The 12,205-nt window shown below is 49.9% G+C and overlaps 1 protein-coding gene across 8 annotated transcripts in view; it reads right to left on the minus strand.

Annotated features, from left to right (window-relative positions):
• LOC146871735 (zinc finger CCCH domain-containing protein 11A-like) overlaps positions 1–12,205 on the minus strand; it is a 310,767-nt gene that overhangs the window by 143,271 nt on the left and 155,291 nt on the right. The gene's annotated exons all lie outside the window — the stretch shown is intronic.

The raw sequence follows: 12,205 nt of genomic DNA on the forward strand, positions 1-12,205 counted from the left end.
GAGAGTGCTAAAGGTATTGCCAATTGGAGGAAACAATTGTACAATTTTGGCACTGGGGACACGATTAGCAGGGACTCGGTGCACTTCCAGTCGAAATCACATCAAATACCAGGCAATAAGTGGGGATGACCATGTCAAAAAGGGGCACTTTCATAAACCATAAATCGCTGTATATAAAAAATGCAATAAATCGCTGTAATCTACTGCGATAGCAGTTTAGGATTTGTAACAAGCATAACGGCTGGAAATGCCCTTGGCAGGTACTTTGATGGCCAAATCCAATAGGGAGCCGGTCTGGGTGACCCAACAGGACCAGAGGGATAGTTACCTGTTGTGTTGAACAGTCTCTAATCCATTTTAGTATCTTTAATTCAGACCATCAGAAAAATCAATGGAAGTGGTAATTACATAAGGGATACTTAATCCTGAAGATGCGGTTGCTGTGACAGATGCTGTGAGGTGAGGACAGTCCTGTGGGGGCCAGTCCTTGCATCCAAGCATTGGTGGTCACCTCTAGCATCGGTACTTGGTCTTCTGCGATGTAGGGTCAGAGCAGGACAAGTTGGAACTGGTTAACTGGCTTTACAGCAACAGCGGTTCTCTTGGGGGTTTCTTCAGCGGTGCGAGAGAAGGGTTTAGAGTCCACTCTGGCAACAAATCACTGGTCAGGACTCAATCTCCCAGTATGCAACAGTGTTCCTCTTTTACTACTTTTCACGCTTCCTGTGGTCACTTTTATTTTCTTGAGTCTCATACGTCTAAATAATTGAAAGAATAATAAATAAAGATCTCTCTGGCAACTTTATACTTATATCCCTCCTTACTGGTACCCTTAAGTTCCCCATAGTAACTACCGGGCATGGGGACCCACTCCAAAATGGCCGCCATGCATCCAACATGGACTTACTAGTCTCTTTCTATTTCTAAAATCGATGCCAGTTTCCATTTTTGTACTTCAAAATAGCTGAGAGAATAATTGATATAGATCTCTCTGGCAGTTTTACCCTTATATTCCTCCTTAGTAACCCAAATATTGTCAATTCCTGTGATTTGAGTGATCGATAAAACACATGGATCTTGGGCTTCAATTTAAAAAAATCAATGTTGTAGTAATATTGTGGAGTGCCGGGGTACATCCGTCTGTCCTGTCCTCTTTGCGACTGCTAGGATGCAGTCCTGTCTTGGTGTAACCTCCCTTTGTGCATTCGAGCGACTCAGCAGATTCAGTCCTTGTGTCGTCTTTGATTGCAGCACTAATCTGAAGTGTGGGTGCCAGAGGTGCACTATTACACCAGTTACAAGCTTGTAGGAGGGGGCGACTAACTAGCCAACAGGCTATCCTACCCAATTGGGGACTACTTCCTGGGAAGTGAGGCATCTATCTATTCAGAGGCATAGCTTTAGGGGTGAGTTAAACCGCCCTAATATATTTTTTTTTTACATCTGTTTTTATTAATTTTGTTGTTTTTCCAAACACCAGTACAGACATTCGGGAACATTAGCATACGAGCTCCCTGAGTATAACAGCAGTGCATAGCGCACTTAAAAGATACATAATTAGGTCACAGCTTGATGAACTCCGCCCAGCTGCATTGAATCCCTAAAGGAGGCATAGATCTCAAACATTGATATGTGCAGTCCTGCATTCCCCCGCGTGGGCTCGCCAGGATATCCCGATGAGTCCCGCAGCCGAATCCGCAGCTACTGTCCAGAAACAATAAGGAAACAAACATAAAGAACCTCAACCACCTCAAAAGTAGACCAGCTCCAGTGTGTCTATCGCTGTCCCTGCCCCCCGCGTAGTCCCCCTCTCCCCCGATTGCATGTAGTGACGAAACTGCAGCACATAATCACGTGTTCGGGTGCATTGTCCCCTCTCGCTCAATGCGGGTGCGTGTTGTGTGTGGAACCCTACGAGGTCACTCTGGTGGATCGTCCGCTGCCCGACGTGACGTCGACTCCCCCCCCCTGCTCATCCCTACCATCCCCCTCCTCAGCATACCTGAGCGCCTGAAGCATTTCCTCCCACTGCGCGGCTATGGGCGTCTTCCTCAACCCTAGTGTCTCCTCCCGCCTAATAGCAGTTCCCTCTGCCCCGGCCCATGCAGCGAGTGAGCGCCCCCATGCCCGCGGATGGGGCGGGTCCTGTGCCTTCCACCGCCTGGTTATGAGGCGCTTTGCAACCGCGAGCCCTAAATCCAGAAACAGAGACGTCACCTTAGTTGTGCGCGTCCTATGAAAGTGATGCAGTAGGTAGACCACCCAGTCGAAGGGTATATCCCTTCCCGTTATAGTATGCAGGGAGTCGTGAACTGCACGCCAGTAGGAGTGCAATTTGCCGCAGCCCCACAGCATATGTATGAGGTCGGCCCCCGGTGCAGCGCTCCTAGGACACCGTGCGTTTGCGTGACAGTAGTAACTGTTAAGCACCGGGGGAGTAAGATATGCCCTGTGGATAACGAATAATTGTATCTGTCTGAGGCGCATGTTTCTAGGGATGCGCACCGGGCCTTTCAGTATGCGTTCCCAATCTTTATCCGTCAACTGCCTCCCCAGGTCCGCGTCCCATTTGTGCCTAAGCGGCTCTAGGGAAATCGCCGTGTGCGTCCTCAACGATGCCGCAAACCACCTAATCAGGTGGCAGGCCCTGCCCAAAACGTGCAAGTACTGTATAGTAAGGTGCTGGCCGGGCGTGAGTTAAACCCCCCTAATACATGTATTTTCAGGTTAACAGTTGAATGCAGATGCTTTTGCTTTCAGTCGGGTATGGTGAGGAGTCTGTTGGATTAAACAAGGAATTTTTACATACACACTCACAGACAAAACACACTCTCTCTCCAGTATAGGTTTTGAAAGTCTTCAAAAATGTTGGTTATTTTACAAAATGTTGTGTTTTCTTTCACTTGATACCTCTACCAATACACATTTGCCTCCCTTTCCACAGCCCCTTTAGTCCCTCTCATCTGCCCTGCTTGTGGTATGGTGTGTATTAACATTATATGCCAGCACGATGTGAGAAAGTGCCATCTTTCTTGCATGGTATGCCGCCACTTTTTGCTGAATTGCTGAATGTACTTTGACTGAGTGTGCCCTGGGTTCCTGCCAATCAGGTACCCAGGGTCTATGTTCCTTCCCTAAAACTGTGCTGAAACCTAAACCCCAAATTGGCAAACTCTGGCCACATGTCAGCCCCTGGTAAATGGTACACTAGGTACCCAGGGCCTTGTGACCAGGGAAGGCCCCTAAGGGCTGCAGCACATATTGTGCCACCCTTAGAGGCCCTGACCCTGGCACACACACACTGCCCTTACAGGCTGAGTGTCTGGGTACAGAACAAAACAGAGAAGACATGGCACAAATCCCTGTGTGCCATGCCCCAACACACACTGCCCTGGCTTACATCAGCCACCCCTCTAGCTGGGTGCCCTATGCCAGTGGTGTGGGTACAGGTGCATGAGCCCTGTGCCCCTGCAGTACCCAGGGCCATTCCTGGGCACTGTAAGTGCAGTGCTGCCATTTAAGAGTATATGGTGCTGGGAGATCGTCAACACGAACTCCACAGCACCATGATGGCTCCACTGAAAACTGAGAAGTTTGGTACCAAACTTCTCAGCACATTAAACCTGCACTGATGCCAGTGTGGGATTTAATGTACAATGCACGACAGAGGGCATCTTAGAGATGCCCCCTGAACCTAACCTACAATCCATGTCTTGTCTGAGGGGCTGCCTAAGCTGCCACACAGCAGATATGTTGCTGGACCCCTGGGTAGAGAGCCATCCCCTCTCCTGGGCCTGCAACAATGCACATCCTGGGTGAGGTGCTAGGTCTCCTCCACCAGGATGGGCAGGGGAAGCTTCAAAGGCATGCCGCCTTTGTAAGCTTCTCCAGGCCACTTGCTGTACTCAGCAACTGGCCCCTACCGGTTCTGACCCCCACTCTGGTGGTAAGACTGGCCGGAAACCCCAAGGAAGGACATGGTGTGTGCCAGCCTCTGCCAACCCCACCCCTCAGGTGGGGGAGGCGAGGTGAAGCACATCTCCGGGCTCTCGCCATCTTGAAGATGGGAAGCCCTGCCCAATCAGGACTAGGCTACTGCCCCCCTCCCACAGGAGAGTGGCAGGACAGGGGGTGTACCCACCACAGGGCAGGGACCCAGTGGTCCCTGCCCTTTACCTACCTGTAACGCCCCTAAATTTAGTATTTAGGGGCACCCTGAACCTTCCTTAGATCCAGATTTCGAAACAGTAAAGAAGATCAAGAGACAAGAAGACCTGCCGTGCAGCTGCTCACAAGAGGAAAACACCAACTGCTTTGGCCCCAGCCCTACCGGCCTGTTGACCCTCGAACCTGCTCCTGCTAAACCCCAGCATCTCCAGTGGCCAGCAACCTCACAAACCCCGGAGGACCTGGCTACCTTGTGACTCTAAGCAACTGGGACTTCCAAGAGCAGTGGTATTGCTCAAAGCAAGTAACTGACCCCTGGCATCAGCCAGGAACCGCGAACCCTGCACTCTCTGCACCCGCCAAGCCTGGCATGTGCTGGAGTAGACAAAGGCCCCGAGGACGTCCCCCCGGCGACTGTGACCCCGAATCCAGCACCCAAGGACCCACCTCGACGCTCCTGACGACGCCTGCAGCCTCAGAACCAGGGACCCCTCCAACCGCGACCAGCAGAGGGTAAGATTTCCCGACACCAAAAGGCACCCCTGCACCCGGCGCCCTGCGGCCCCCTGTGCCCAACTCCTGGGTGCCTACCTATCCTCCAACTACCCAACTTACCTCTCAAAGTGGTGGTCACACCTGAAGAATCTTCGTCCCCGAGCTTGCAGCCTTTGTTAATTTTTGAGCTTCTCCACTGCAATCCATTGAGCGCCCGACCGCTAAAAAGCACCCTGCACCCAGCCGCCCGAATGCCCCTGGCAGTGCAATTTCTACTCTACTCTACTTCCCCATTTGCCCTGAGAAAGTGACCAGGAGCCCAGCTCCCACAGCCGCGTGGCCTGCTAGCCAGCAGCCACCAACCAAGGGCCCCCTGCCTCCCATAGGATAACATTGGGCCTAACTCACTCTGCACCCGGCTGCCCCTGTGCCGCTGACGGTGTAACAACTGTACTTACCTGACCCTGGGAGACCCTTGAGTCTATGCCCAGAACCTTAACTCTGCCAGTCGACTACTTATCCAAATACCGATAACTCTTTTTTCTTCCATAGGGCATCATTGACTGGTTTCACTTGGAAATTCTTCTAAGTGTGGAGTTTCTAAACTTTAAATATTCACCTAAAATCAACCGAGTAGCGAAAACGAAAATACTCACCTGCTATCAGGAGAGATCCCAGTGCTGGATCTTGGTGCCCAGCACTGACCCTGAAAAGTAATTACAACCATACTTACCGCTAACCCAATTTTCTTCCATAGGAAACCATTGACTGTTTTTCTGTGAAATTTCTTCTAAGTGTCGATTTTTGCAAATGGGGGTTGGTGGACACGTGGAGGGAGCACCATCCACTGGAGAGGGACTACTCCTTTTATTCTACCCCACATGAGCTGCATGTGCGTCTGGATGGCATATTATGCTCTCCGGGCATACAGGCTCTGACTCGCCATAGTGAATACTTGGCGAAAACCATATCGGACCACAACCCCTGTCTGGTTATAGCGCACTGGAGTAGGCAGCGTCAGACGATACCCACCTGGCGCCTGAATCCGCGGATGCTGGAGGACTCGGTCTTCCAAGCGGAAGTCCAGGATGGCATCACAAATTATTTCACTGAAAACTCGGGGACGGCGTCAAAGAGGGCATGGGAATGGGACTCGTTCAAGGCGGTCATCAGAGGGATCTGTATCTCCTCCACGTCCAGGGTCCGGAAAACGTTATTAGGAGACATAGAGAAGGCAGAGGCTACGCTGCGCATTACGGAGAGAGCACAGCACTCGGGGGAGCAATCCCAGGATGAGGTGGTCGCGGTGCGAGAACATGTGGCAGTGCAGGTAGAGCGGCTCCGCTGTTTTGACTATAAGGCATACCTCGCTAGGGCGCATGCAGAGAGGGACAAAGTCGGGTCACTTTTGGCCTGGTTGGCGAATCCGAACGCGTGCGGCTCTCCCATACTTTCGCTGACCACCAGGGAGGGGGTAACAGTATACTCTCAGAGGGAGATTAATGGTCAGTTTTTGGCGTATTATGCCGCCCTTTATACTAACACCATGCAAGACGCTCCTGGGGAACTGGAGGACTTCCTGACAACGGCCCACTTACCGAAACTGGACCCCACTCTCAAGGAGGCGCTGGGGGGGGGATATCTCGCTAGGCGAGATTCGTATGGCGATCAAACATATGGCGCACAAGAAAACCCCGGGCACCGATGTGCTCCCTGTGGAGTTCTATGCGGCTTATGCGGACCGGCTTGCCCCACAGTTACAGTCAGTCTACCGGGAGGCCTGGAAGGAGGGCAGCTGCCAGCCTCAACATGTGAGGCGCTGATTATACCGCTCCTGAAGAAGGGAGGGGACCCTAGTGCCAGGACAGCGTATCGTCCACTCTCCATGCTCACCGTAGACTATAAGATCCTGAGCAAAATCTTAGCCACGAGATTGTTGGCGCATATGCCCTCCTTGATACACCCTGGTCAGGCTGGGTTCATCCCTCGACGGGACACGTCGACGTGTATCCGGAGACTGTTGCGGGTTATGGAAGTGGACTATCTGGCTTACCCGGCCGCTCTGACGCTGTCGGTTGACATGGAGAAAGCCTTCGATAGTGTGGAGTGGCCTTACCTGTTTAGGGTCTTGCAGGAATTTGGCTTGGGGGATGGGTTTGTGCGCTGGACGAGGTTGCTTTACGCTAACTCGGTGGCTAGGGTGCGAACGGGGACCACGATATCGGCCCCCTATCCAGTAAGAAGGGGAACGAGGCAGGGTTGCTCGTTATCGCCTTTGTTGTTTGCCCTGGCGGTTGAGCCCCTGGCGGCCCATGCTCGACTGGGACACGCATACGCTGGGCTGCTACTACGGGGGGAAACCCATTATATTTCCCTCTATGCAGATGATCTACTGCTTTTCCTGGCTGACGCGGAAGGGGCCCTCCATGGCGCCAAGGCGCTACTGAAGGACTTCGGATACTTGTTGGGCCTGAAAGTCAACTGGGGCAAGACTTGTGTGTACCCCGTCACACAGTGGGAGCGGACCCCCCTCACCCTGGGGGCTATCCGCTGTGAAGCTAGCTGTCTGCCGTAACTGGGAGTGCATATCTACCGCTCCCAACAAGATCTGTTGGAAGGGAATGTAGGGAGGGCGATCAGAGGCCTGGCGGGCAGTATTGGATTCTGGAGCACCCTCCCACTTTCGGTAGCTGGGCGGGTAGCACTACTGAAGATGGTGGCACTCCCGCGACTGTTGTATTTCTTCCGTACCCTCCCTATTTGGGTGCCGGTGTCGTTCTTCCGCAGGCTCACAGCCATGATCACGGGCTTTATCTGGGGAACTGGCAGACGACGGGTGGCGCTGGCCACGCTGCGACGACCCAGAGCCGAGGGAGGGCTTGCTGTGCCCGATTTCGAGTGGTATTATTTGGCTGCCCAGCTGCAATGGCTCACGCAGGCAGTGGCTAGGGAGTTTAGAGGCCCCGAAGGCCCACAGGGCAGGGTGATCCCGCGACATGTCCTCTCATTTATTGTCTTCCAGCAGCGACTCGAGCTGTCGCAACTGACGCTTGAGGAGCGAACGCTCCGGCTGTGTTGGAACCGCTGCCTGCGGAGGGTCGGCACTGTTCACCCCTACGCCCCGGAGATCCCATTGGGTATGTGCACGGCCCTCCCCCACGGCGGGGATTGGTCGGGGCTGGCTCAGTGGGAAGACCTGGGGATCCAGATGGTGGGGGACCTGTACCTCAATGGAGTGCTTCAGCCATTCCAGGGACTGCAGGATTCCTTCGGGATCCCGAGGGGAGACTATCTACTCCACGCAGCCCTGGTGGCAGCTCTACAAAAGCACTGGAATGCGGGACTCTCTGAACCGCAGACGGCTGCCGGCTGTCAGTATGTGGTCAAGGCCATTACCTGCCTATATCAGAGAATGGCGACGGAACACATAGCCCCTTTGAGCGCGCTGAAGGATAAATGGGAACTGGACATCGGGAAGCCCATCCCGGACTTGACGTGGCCCCAGTTGCAGAGACGGGCCTGGAAGAGCACACGTAATGCCAGGTTTCAATTGGTGCAGTACTTTATCTTGCATAGGGCATATCTGACGCCGGCTAAATTATTTCAATATTTTGGGGGTCCCACTCCGCAGTGCCCTCGCTGTGGGGAGGAGGGGGCTGACTTTAAGCACATGTTTTGGTCCTGTGGCGCCCTAAGCTGCTACTGGGGGGAGGTCATTGACTGCTTGACCCAAGTGACGGGGCGGGAATTGGGGGTGGACATGGGAGTCTGTCTGCTGCTATGGTTTCCCCACACATCGCGCACGAAAGTCACGAGTAAGTTTTGCGAATTAGGGATGGTGGTGGCTAAAAGAGAAATTACCCTACACTGGAAATCGAGAACTGGTCCCAGCTTTGCGAGGTGGAGAGCTACCTTCACAAAATGGGCGGGTAGCGAGAGTACGCTCAGGTTGCAGCTAGCGCTGCGGGGAAACGATGAAAAGGCGCTAGCCATGGCACATGCATGGGAAGCACTAGTGGTTGACCTCAGGGGGTGGGGCACAGAAGCGGAGGAGGGCACTGGAGCAGCATGCAGCAGCGTAGTGGTGGAGAGGCAGCTGACGGATCACGCATGAGGGCGGGAGGGCTTCCCTTCTCCTTTCTGCTTGGCGCCTGACCATGGGGGTGGGGAGTAGCCAGCGGCCGCTCACACGGCTAATTACGAGACGGATTTATCCCGGTACCTGCGGTTATGGCACACTGACATGTGGGTGGGGGGAGGGAGTATTTGCATTGGGGAGTGTTGGGGGGCAATGCATTGGTAGTTGGAAGTGGTCTACACTGTACTATGCAATGGTGTTTATTACTGGGAGAAGACCAAGGATATGCTGGTCGTTGCGCATGGCAATTGTAATTGAATTATGCAATAAAAATTGTTTTTGCAAATAAAAAAAAAAAAGTGTCGATTTTTGCAAACTACAAATATTCTTTAAAAAGCGCACCAACTGTGAAAACGTAATTGCTTACCTGTTTTAGATAGATGTCCCAGTGCTGAACCTAGGAGCCCAGCACTGGATTACAAAAGTAACGAGAACCTACTTTACCTGTAATTTGAATTTCCATCCATAGGATAACATTGCCTGGTCCAAGTGTCGATTTTGCAAACTTACAAATATTCGTTAAAAATCACCTGTATGACAAAAACTCATTCTTTCAACTGTTTACAGAAGATGCCCCAGTGCTGGATCCAGGATCCAACACTGAGTTAGAAAAAGTAACAATAACCCCACTTACCTGCTAATTACATTTCCTCCCATAGGATAACATTGGTGATTCTATGTGAAAATGTTTCTAAGTTTCAACTTTTAAAATACAAAAATATTGCTTAAAAATCACTACTGAAACTAAAACGCTTTTACTCAATTGTTTACAGGAAATGTGCCAGGACTGAATCCAGGATCCAGCCCTGTGGTTAGAAAAGTAATCCTTAAAGTAACTAATTGCATTTAACTAGAAATTCCCATTGAGCTCAATGTATTATTGTGTTTGAAATTGTGTTGCCTATTGCAACAACTGTGTATTGCATTCAAAAGCCTATTGCATCTAGAAAGTATTTATCCAAAGCCTCTCATTCAGAGAAAGTATATTTTGAAATCCATTGTTACTTCTAAAATAAAACAACCATACATTTATACAAAACCATTGGCCTAGAGTTCAGTTCTTGAGTGTGTGAGACCATTTGCTGACTGAGTGTGTGCAACAAATGCTTTACACTGTCCTCCGATACTGCCTTACTGCTCGACCAAGCTACCACTTTAGAGAGTAAGGTTATATCTAACTTTAGTCTCTGCCAAACCTCTGGGGACTGTGGACTCTGTGCACACTGTACCTATTTGGGAACAGTATATACAGAGCCACTTTCTTACATTGGTGGCAGCGGTGGGATACAAACTTGCATTTGTTGGACTACTTGGTTACCATCTGACCACACGACAGAACTCCTATAATTGCCTTTAGATTTCGGATTGGTCTTTCCAAAATACTAAAAGTCTCGTCAAGGGCCTTGCTTAAGTCCCATTAGAATTTTAGAAAAATAAAAGTCACTATAGTCAAGGGTAGAGGGTTAGAACTGTCAGGTTAGAATGTCTCAAAGAAACCCAGCTATTAGTGAAAATAATACCATGCAGGACCTGGTGGAGGAGCTCGACCTCACACCTTACTTACACTTGTTGGAAAATCTGAAGCTCACATCGCCCCCAATCTTACTGACGAAGCTACACTCCTGTACCTATCCAAGAGTGCATTATTCTGCCAACTCCCAACATGACCAGACCTTTCTCGGTTTTTTGGATCTCCCTAGTCCATCCCATAGGTGTGGATACCTGGGGCTACACTCCCCTTGAAAAATTAGTTTGACAACAGTTTTTCCCTTGTTGCTTGGAATGCCAGTCTGTCTGCCTAAACAGTCAGCCCTTCACTAGTATGACCCCAAATCTGCCCCTCAAAGGCGGCTCCGACCCCCTCTAGCCATCCTGCCAGGAGGAGGCCACACCTCCTCTCTCAGCAGGCGTTTTGTACCTCTTCCTGAAAGTTGCTCACACTTCTCCCTAGGAGGGCAACAGGCTGTTTCGGGGGCAGCAGCTGTTTGCAACAGAAAATGGGTACTGGAAAACTTGAGCAAAGAGGTGGCAACTGTCTAAAGTTGCCCTTTGTAAAATAGTTACATTAATTTCAACTTGGGCTACCAGTCCGGTTTAATGTGATAATTCTTTTGATACCTCCATGTATACATTTTGGTAGTGCCATTCAGAAGTTATCACTGCTGCATTGTCATTGTGAAACTTCATAGTAGCCAATGTGGCTACTAGACTTGCCACAATAAAAACATCAATGTGGGGATTTTAACCGTTACGACATGTAAAACATAAAAACTCGCCCTTCCTTCTAATATAATGCACCCTACACCTTTAGGGGTCTTTAGGCCTACCTTAGGGGGGACTTATGATTATTAACCAGGCAGGTTTGCACTTTGGCACAGATTGTAATTGGAAAGTAGAGTTAGCAGTTTACAAACCGCTCTGCCAGTCTGCAAAGGCAGTCTAGGAGTCATGTTTTTCTCTGTCATTCTTGTGGCGCCAGAACAAGTGCATCAGTCCATGAGTGATATTTAACTTAAAGGTCCTAGGTACCATATACTAGGAACTTATAAGTAAGTTAACTTATACCATTAGGGGGTAAATCAACTGCACATATATTTAAGGATTAGAGCACTAGCATTTGGGGCTGGTTAGCAGGTCATAAGGCACTTTCAGAGTAAAAACCAGCATTCAAAATATTTGGGGGTGTTCATGCAAAAAGAGGCATGTCTTCACACAGGACAACTGTGTGTTCTTTGTTATGGGTGTAGCTGAAATTAAGCTGGTTACCATTTTTGCTGTATTTATATTGTTAGTAGGTACATTTCAACTGCATTGATTGACAGCAAATACATGTTACAGCCCTTTAAAAGTCCAGATTGGATGAAACAGTCAGCTGTCTTCTTTCTGAAGGCAGAGCAAATTAAGTGGACTCAGAGAAAGAAGAAAAACTCAAGATTATGCTAGACTTTACATTGCCGCATTTTGTATTTACATTTTAATGTGTGTGCAACTAGCAAAGTTTCTACATTGGCCTTTTGATGAGGTCACAGGCTTTCGGGAATCAAATGCTAAGTTGACTCTTCTACCACACCCACATCGTGAAGACTGAATCCTGCATCTCAAACAGATCACCAATGATGCGTGGTGTTACTCAAAGCTCAATTTTGGCTCTGGTGATATCTAATTTATCTCAGACCGATTTACTTTCTAATGAAGGACTCTGGAGTTAACATTCACCAGTATCTAGACAATAGGGAAATTATTTAAATAGCGCATCCATCAAAAACATCCTTGTTCTGTGGTCCTGTCTTATGAAACGACAGCAGTGGATGTCAAACAACTCCTTCACGCTAATGCCTAATTTACCTTATCACTCTCAATTTCCAAGACAGAATTAAATTAATCACACTCTTGTGATTGAACTAA

Source organism: Triturus cristatus, chromosome 1_1 (genome assembly GCF_964204655.1).
Source record: "Triturus cristatus chromosome 1_1, aTriCri1.1, whole genome shotgun sequence".
NCBI lineage: Eukaryota > Metazoa > Chordata > Amphibia > Caudata > Salamandridae > Triturus > Triturus cristatus.